Raw genomic sequence first — 9,667 nt, 5'->3', positions numbered from 1 at the left:
ATGGGAAGCAGTTAGTTAGGTAAACACATTAACTTTGTTATTTTTGGATGTACCTGAAGCTATGGGTATTTTTTTAAATCCATAAGCCATGAAAAAAATGACTCTGTTTTTCCCCCTATAAAAAGACTGTAATCAACTTGAGAAATATGTTTGTTTTTTTTAATAATCTTTATTATTTTGTTCATATTGAATTGTATTGAATTGGCTGAAAATAATTCAAATTTGTGGTATAAATCCCTCAATATATGCAGTCTTCAGTCTTTCTCCAGGAAAAGAGTTTGGATGTGAAATGGAGACAGATGCCAGTGGAAGAGTAAGCAGAGGGAAATGGGATGAGTGAACATTTATGCCTTGGCACATTCACCTGCAATAGAGAGGAGGGAGAAAAGAGAGAGGAGATGATTTCTACCAGTGAAGCACATTCATATGTATCTGATCGCCATAATAAATATTGTACATATGTGTGTGTGTTGTGTAGTGCTGATGTCCAGGTCACCTCCGGCAGTGGGCAGCATCATGGAAGTTCCCATCTTCATACCAGCCTTACGTTTCATAAACCACTTGGCGTTGGTGGAAAAGCCCACGGCCCACCACTTACCAGCCATCTGGGGAGAGAYAGAATATAGTTKGAAGAAAAAGAAGAACCAKTATTCATTCWTTCTCACAATWCAAATTGATTCAATAGTCATGGCAGATGATCCACTGTCCTCTCTCTACTCTGACCCTCCTCAACCCCAGAATCTCTTCTCTCAACTCTTTGCCTGCTCTCTTTTTGTTGTTGTAGTCTATCTCATTTGTTTTATCAGTTCTCTCAGTCTCTCTTTCTCTCTCACCTTCTCCAGGTTGAAGTCTTTCTGAGGCATGACGTCGACGCAGGCGACCAGCGTAGCGCACAGCAGAACTACCATTATGCTCAGCTTCATGGTTACAGATCGGTGTGTGTGACGGCTCGACTCTCCGTGGTGTGTGTGAGGAGGAAAATGAGTAAGGTGGGAGCTGACTGAGTGTCCTTATATCCTCCAACATTCTTCTATTCTCCTCCCCTCTTCTCTACTCCTCCCCTCTTCTCTTCTCCTCCCCTCTTCTCTACTCCTCCCCTCTCTATCCCTTAAAGATGTAAATCTCACCCGTACACAACTGCACGAGGAGGTGGGGGAGAAGTCAACAATGTAAGCAGAATGATTTGCTGCTGTCCTCTCCTTTTCTCTCCTCTCCTTCCATTATCTCTCCTCCTCTCTCCTCTCCTTTTCTCTCCTCTCCTCTCCTCCCCTTCTCTCTCCTGTTCTTTTCTCTCCTCTCCTTCTCTCTCCTCTCCTCCTCATTCTCCACCAATAATGGTATTATTATTATTATTGGGGGAGAAGTTCTCTTCTCCTCCCCTCTTCTCTTCTCCTCCCCTCTTCTCTACTCCTCCCCTCTCCTCCCCCTTGCCTCCAGTTATTCCCTCCCCTTTCCATCCCTCAAAGATATGTAAATCTCCCCCTTATACAACTGCACAAGAAGGGGGAGGAGGGGGGAGTCAACAATGTAAGCAGAATGATTTGCTCCTTTCCTTCTCTCTCCTATCCTCTCCTCTCCTCCTCCTCATTCTCTCTCCTCTCCTTCTCTCTACTATCCTCTCCTCTCTCCCATCCTTCTCTCTCCTACTCCTCATTCTCTCTCCTCTTCTTCTCTCTCCTCTTCCTCCTCTCTCCTCTTCTTCTCTCTCCTCTCATTCTCTCTCCTCCTCCTCATTCTCTCTCCCTTTCCTTCTCTCTCCTGCTCCTCTCCTCTCCATTGTAGACAATTGATAGGAAAACACACACACACACACACACACAAAATATATTCAACCAATTTAATATGTCATAGAAAATATGTTGCTGAGCAGTCAGAACTCGGGCTCTGTCTCCCTTTGAGTCTTCCTCAACATATTGGCTGGGAAGGAGAGATGAGACAAGCTCAGAATGAACACAGAAACAAACACTGACTATACGAAATAAATAAACTTAGAGAGAAAGCAATGAACATGTTCATACAAATCTGTTTCTATAGCCTATAGAATTTCGGCTGCGTGTTTGTTATGCAAGTACCGGTACCTTTCCACACACCCTGCAAGACGGAGTAAACGTTATTGTAATGAAACAGCAGGGAGCAGGTCTTCTAGCCCGAAGTCCAGCGCGCTATCGACTGTTCCGCAAAAGAATGCTTCACCCGCAAAGTCAATATCGGTGCTTATAAACCCAGGGTCGTTACATTATGTTTTTTGGGTGAAAGTTATTTGACTACATGAAGGCCCAATAAACAGATGTAAATTACATTTTAAAAGGGATATTCGGTGGATAAAAAAAAACAATTTTTAACAATCCACACCTTTTATATATAGGCCTACATATTTTTTTGTTGAAGATTTCGTATTTCAATCGTCATTACCTCTTTAACAAAGCGTGCCATGACTATGAACATGGTATATTCTCAATCAGGATGGAGAAGATCAAAATCAACAACCAAAAAAAAGGTGTGGATCGTTCTGCATCCCCCAGATTCAGAATATACAATTTTCATAGTCATGGCATGATTGGTTCAATAGCTAGTTATGAGAGAAAAATTTATATCCACGGAATATTCCGTATAAAACTACTTTTACCTCAGTATAAAATACATTTTACCTCGGTGCCTTTTCCACCGATCTGCATCTCTGTCGTTCCTCCCTCTACAGATGCAACTCTGCAGCGCATCCCAACACCACCCAGAGAATCCGTCTACATGTCACCGCTACTCAGCCTACTGTATAAGAAGTCTATCGTCTATATTCATATGGTTGTAGCCTATATGTTGTGAATCCATTCTAAAGTAGACTGATTTAAGCTCCACGATGCACAGCCGTTGATAAGGTTTCATAGCTACCAATGTCTGGACGAAGTTTTGAAATTGTATACTGATGACGTGCATGACGTACTGGACACACCCGCAAGGCGCGAGGCCACGAGCTCTGGGGGCCCATGCGCCTGTCATGGATGTGATTTTATCAATTCAGTAAATCATTTTGACAGTAATCCTCCCTAAAGTCATTCATAAATATTTTACATTTCCAGATGTAGTAGGAAACAAAGTGTTTGTTTCAGGAACATGACTGAAAAAAGTGCCTCAGGACTTGACATACTTTTGATTAAACGTATAAGGGGATATCCGTGAACAAATGCTATGGTCAAGGCTACGATGGCACCAGTGCAATGAGTGGAGCTTATTCAGGTGTTCAAAAGCGAATATCAGACCGAGAGCCTAATGCCTCTTAGATAGTTCTTTATGAGTTTTAGTTCAGAAAATGAAGCGACAGTTACAGGGATGGTAGAAACAGCTTGATTGCCGTAGCAACATCAGGGAAACTGGGCAGAAGGAAGGAGGGCTTCAAATCCTAGTAAAACGTTTACAAATAAAAATAATCAACAACAAAAATAATCAACAACAAAAAGGTGTGGATTGTGCTCCATCCTCTCCTGATTCAGATTAGGCCTTATATCATTTTCATAGTTGTGGCACACTTTGTTTAAAAGGTATTGAAGATTGAAATGCAAATAACATTTTTTTTTTAAATATATTTTTTTAAAGCATGGATTGTTCTCCATCCGCCCCTGATCCAGAATATATAATTACCTTAGTCAAGGCATCGTTTGTTTAAGAGCTAACGAATATCGACATAATATCCATTTAAAAAAACACATTGACCTCTGTGCCTGACAGGTAGGTATGTGCCTTTTCCACGGATCTGCGTCTCTCTCGTGCCTCCCTCTACAAACGCAGCACTGCATTCTAATAAAATCCAGAGAATCCGTCCTCATGTCACCACTACTCACCAAACAAACTCTAGAAGAAGTCTATTGTCTATATCATATCGCTGTAGTTTGCGCTCCACGACGCACAATATTTAATATGGTCTCCACTACCAATGGCTGGACAAACGTTGTTAAATTGGATACTCACTGATCACATGGTCCTTATCCACACACTGGCAACACATTTAAAAAAGAGAGTCAAATCAATTTCAACATTATTGTTTTAATATACATAACTAAGGAAAATAAATCTTCTAATTTCATATATGTACACATGGATCATAATTTACGCAACAGGAAATTTGAATGATTATGTAGATTATAATTAATGGACATTTTTGTAGGAGTTGAACTGTCCCTGTTTCTGGTAGTAAAACACTGTGTAGGATCTATAGTCTGTCTCTCCAATCACTATGTCAGTGTTCAGCACCTCTGCTACCTACGCAGGGAACGTGTTCAGCACAGGTCTGCTACCTACACAGGGAACGTGTTCAGCACAGGTCTGCTACCTACACAGGGAACGTGTTCAGCACCGGTCTGCCACCTATGCAGGGAACGTGTTCAGCACCGGTCTGCTACCTACGCAGGGAACGTGTTCAGCACCGGTCTGCTACCTACGCAGGGAACGTGTTCAGCACCGGTCTGCTACCTACACAGGGAACGTGTTCAGCACCGGTCNGCAGGGAATGTGTTCAGCACCGGTCTGCTACCTACGCAGGGAACGTGTTCAGCACCGGTCTGCTACCTACACAGGGAACGTGTTCAGCACCGGTCTGCTACCTAAGCAGGGAATGTGTTCAGCACCGGTCTGCTACCTAAGCAGGGAATGTGTTCAGCACCGGTCTGCTACCTACCCAGGGAATGTGTTCAGCACAGGTCTGCTACCTACGCAGGGAATGTAGTGATTGTTCAAAATGGAAAGGACTCTAACTTTGTCTTCAGATCAACTTTGCATCTTATTCTCAAATTATGTAATTTGGACATGAACATATGATGACATCTCCTCTGTCTCACCATTGAAACACAAAGTTAATCCACCACAGTGATTGTTCCCAAACTGTGATTTGAATATAGTCAAATATTTTAATGAAGAGCCAATCAGTTTGGAGCTTTGGAATGTTGGGAAGCCTGTGGGTTCCAGCTGCCATTTTAAAAAGACAAAGCAGAGCTATTATAGAGATAGCTGGAGACGGCCGGGTGGAGAGGAAAGGACTCTTACCATTATAGAGATAGCTAGAGACGGCCGGGTGGAGAGGAAAGGACTCTTACCATTATAGAGATAGCTGGAGGAGACGGCCGGGTGGAGAGGAAAGGACCTTACCATTATAGAGATAGCTGGAGGAGACGGCCGGGTGGAGAGGAAAGGACTCTTACCATTATAGAGATAGCTAGAGACGGCCGGGTGGAGAGGAAAGGACTCTTACCATTATAGAGATAGCTAGAGACGGCAGGGTGGAGAGGAAAGGACTCTTACCATTATAGAGATAGCTGGAGGAGATGGCATACTGGGGTGTGGGTGATGGGGGGGTACCTCTGCTGATCTGTCTATCTACTCAGGAAGCTTTAACATTGCATAATGCTATGTGTGTGATTACACAGATACACAAAGAATTAGAAAACAAATCCAATTTTGATCAACTCCCATATATACTGAGTGAAATACTAGTGTGCAATCACAGCAGCACGATTTGTGACCTGTTACCACAAGAAAAGGGCAACCAGTGAAGAACAAACACCATTGTAAATACAACCCATATTTATGTTTATTTATTTTCCCTTTTGTACTTGAACCATTTGCACATAATATGACATTTGTAATGTCTTTATTATTTTGGGACTTTTGTGAGTGTAATGTTTACTGCTAATTTGTATTGTTTATTTTATTATATATTTCACTTGCTTTGGAAATGTTAACATATGTTTCCCTTGCCAATAAAACCCTTACATTGAATTGAGAGAGCAGGTAGTGTAAGTCCCAGGCAGGTGTTAGTCCTAACAGAGAGGAGGGTGTCTGGGGAGGAGGGGGCTTCAGGGTCATCAGTGTCACGCCCTGATCTGTTTCACCTGTGATTGTCTCCACTCACCTCCAGGTGTCACCTGTTTTCCACATTAGTCCCTGGGTATTTATTCCGGTGTTCCCTGTTTGTCTGTTGCCAGTTTGTCTTGTCTTGTCAACCAGCGTGTTTTTCCGTGCTCCTGCTTTTCCCCTTATCTCTGTTTTGATAGTCCTCCCGGTTTTGATCCTTGCCTGCCTTTACTCTGAACCCGCCTGGCTGACCATACTGCCTGCCCTGACCTCGAGCCTGCCTGCCACTCTGTACCTCCTGGACTCTGACCTTATTTATGATCTTTTGCCTGTCCACGACCATTCTCTTGCCTGCCCCTTGGATTATAATAAATATCAGAGACTCGAACCATCTGCCTCCCGTGTCTGCATCTGGGTCTCGCCCTGTGACCTAATAATCAGGTACGCTGACCAGGTAACACGTCATCTCCCATCTACAACAAACACGATATAGAAGGAATTCAACATTGCAAGTCCGCCACTGACTAATGACTGTGTGTTTATGCTGTAGTTGTGACATCATGTAAATTATGAGTGTTTGCATGAACACACACACACACACCCCTATACTTGTTGTAAGTCGATGTTCTGAGCTGGGGGGGTTGACCTTGTGCTTCCTGTGGGGTCTCCTCTGGGGTCATGGTCAGCTCTTTGGTTTCTGCATCACTGCTAAATTATTGTCTAGTGTAATACCAGAACTCCTCTCTCTATCAGCCCCCAGCTGTGCCCTGGACACCATATGTGAATTGATTGCCCCCCATCTATCTTCAGAGTTCGTACTGTTAGGTGACCTAAACTGGAATATGCTTAACACCCCGGCCATCCTACAAACTAAGCTAGATGCCCTCAATCTCACACAAATTATCAAGGAACCTACCAGGTACAACCCTAAATCCGTAACCATGAGCACCCTCTTAGATATCATCCTGACCAACTTGCTCTCTAAATACACCTCTGCTGTCTTCAACCAGGATCTCAGCGATCACTGCCTCATTGCTTGCATCCATAATGGGTCTGTGGTCAAATGACCACCCCTCATCACTGTCAAACGCTCCCTAAAACACTTCAGCGAGAAAGCTTTTCTAATCGACCTGGCCCGGGTATCCTGGAAGGATATTGTCCTCATCCCGTCAGTAGAGGATGCCTGGTTGCTCTTTAAAAGTGCTCGTCTCACCATCTTAAATAAGCATGCCCCATTCAAAAAATTTAGAACTAAGAACAGATATAGCCCTTGGTTCACCCCAGATTTAACTTCGCTTGACCAGCACAAAAACATCCTGTGGCGTTCTGCATTAGCATCGAATAGCCCCTGCGATATGCAACTTTTCAGGGAAGTCAGGAACCAATATACAGTCAGTTAGGAAAGCTAAAGCTAGCTTTTTCAAACAGAAATTTGCATCCTGTAGCACTAATTTCAAAAAGTTCTGGGACACTAAAGTCCATGGAGAATAAGAGCACCTCCTCCCAGCTGCCCACTGCACTTAGGCTAGTAAACACTCACCACCAATAAATCTACGGTAATCGAGAATTTCAATAAGCATTTTTCTACGGCTGGCCATTCTTTCCACCTGGCTACCCCTACCCCGGCCAACAGCTCTGGTCATGGGTGCACCTCAGCCACGCTCAAGGTCCTAAACAATATCATAACCGTCATCGATAAAAGACAGTACTGTGCAGCCGTCTTCATCGACCTGGCCAAGGCTTTCGACTCTGTCAATGCTGACTTGCTGCACCCTCGACAACTACTGTGATTATTATTATTTGACCATGCTGGTCATTTATGAACATTTGAACATCTTGGCCATGTTCTGTTATAATCTCCACCCGGCACAGCCAGAAGAGGACTGGCCACCCCCCCATAGCCTGGTTCCTCTCTAGGTTTCTTCCTAGGTTTTAGCCTTTCTAGGGAGTTTTTCCTAGCCACCGTGCTTCTACACCTGCATTGCTTGCTGTTTGGGGTTTTAGGCTGGGTTTCTGTACAGAACTTTGAGATATCAGCTGATGTAAGAAGGGCTATATAAATGAATTTGATTTGATGTCAATCACTGCATTCTTATCAGACTCAATAGCCTTGGTTTCTCAAATAACTGCCTCGCCTGGTTCACCAACTTACTTCTCAGAGTTAAGTGTGTCAAATTGGAGAGCCTGTTCGAACCTCTGGCAGTCTCTATGGGGATGCCACAGGGTTCACTTCTCAGGCTGACTCTTTTCTTTGTATACACAGTTGAAGTCGGAAGTTTACACATAGGTTGGAGTCATTAACTCATATTTCAACCACTCCACAAATTTCTTGTTAACAAACTATAGTTTTGGCAAGTCMGTTAGGACATCTACTTTGTGCATGACAAGTAATTTTTCCAACAATTGTTTACAGACAGATTATTTCACTTATAATTCCAGTGGGTCAGAAGTTTACATACACTAAGTTGACTGTGCCTTTAAAAAGCTTGGAAAATTCCAGAAAATTGTCATTGCTTTAGAAGCTTCTGATAGGCTAATTGACATCATTTGAGTCAATTGGAGGTGTACCTATGGATGTATTTCAAGGTCTACCTTCAAACTCATTGCCTCTTTGCTTGACATCATGGGAAAATCAAAAGAAATCAGCCAAGACCTCAGAAAAAAAAATGTAGACCTCCAACTCGTGTTCAACCTTGGGAGCAATTCCAAACGCCTGAAGGTACCACGTTCTTCTGTACAAACAATAGTACGCAAGTATAAACACCATAGGACCACGCAGCCGTCATACCGCTCAGGAAGGAGACGCATTCTGTCTCCTAGAGATGACGTACTTTGTGCAAAAAGTGCAAATCAATCCCAGAACAACAGCAAAGGACCTTGTGAAGATGCTGGAGAAACAGGTACGTAGCATCTATATCCACAGTAAAATGAGTCCTATATCGACCTGAAAGGCCGCTCAGCAAGGAAGAAGCCACTGATCCAAAACCGCCATAAAAAAGCCAGACTATGGTTTGCAACTGCACATTGGACAAAGATTGTACTTTTTGGAGAAAATGTCCTCTGGTCTGATGAAACAAAAATAGAACTCTTGGCCATAATGACCATCATTATGTTTGGAGAAAAAGGGGGAGGCTTGCAAGCCGAAGAACACCATCCCAACCGTGAAGCATGGGGGTGGCAGCATCATGTTGTGGGGGTGCTTTGCTGCAGGAGGGCATGGTGCACGTCACAAAATAGATGGCATCATGAGGTAGGAAAATGATGTGGAATATTGAAGCAACATCTCACGACATCAGTCAGGAAGTTAAGCTCAGTCACAAATGGTTTCCAAATGGACAATGACCCCAAGCATACTTCCAAAGTTGTGGCAAAATGGCTTAAGGACAACAAAGTCAAGGTATTGGAGTGGCCATCACAAAGCCATGACCTCAATCCCATAGAGAATTTGTGGGCAGAACTGAAAAAGCGAGCAAGGAGGCCTACAAACCTGACTCAGTTACACCAGCTCTGTCAGGAGGAATGGGCCAAAATTCACCCAACTTATTGTGGGAAGCTTGTGGAAGGCTACTTGAAACATTTGACCCAAATTAAACAATTTAAAGCCAATGCTACCAAATACTAATTGAGTGTATATAAACTTTTGACCCACTGGGAATGTGGTGAAAGAAATAAAAGCTGAAATAAATCATTCTGTCTACTATTATTCTGACATTTCAAATTCTTAAAATAAAGTGGTGATCCTAACTGACCTAAGACAGGGAATTTGTATTAGGATTAAAAGTCAAGAATTGTGAAACTGAGTTTAAATGTAGGTGTATTTGTGTGTCAA

General features: G+C 43.1%; 1 pseudogene; it reads right to left on the bottom strand.

Annotated features, from left to right (window-relative positions):
• The window catches only part of LOC111953515 (lipocalin-like), a 14,550-nt pseudogene extending 5,742 nt beyond the window's left edge, over positions 1-8,808 (bottom strand).
• Positions 8,809-9,667: the final 859 nt, after the last annotated feature.

This window comes from Salvelinus sp. IW2-2015, linkage group LG27 (genome assembly GCF_002910315.2).
Source record: "Salvelinus sp. IW2-2015 linkage group LG27, ASM291031v2, whole genome shotgun sequence".
Taxonomy (NCBI): Eukaryota; Metazoa; Chordata; class Actinopteri; order Salmoniformes; family Salmonidae; genus Salvelinus; species Salvelinus sp. IW2-2015.
This window is presented reverse-complemented; position numbering and strand designations above follow the sequence as displayed.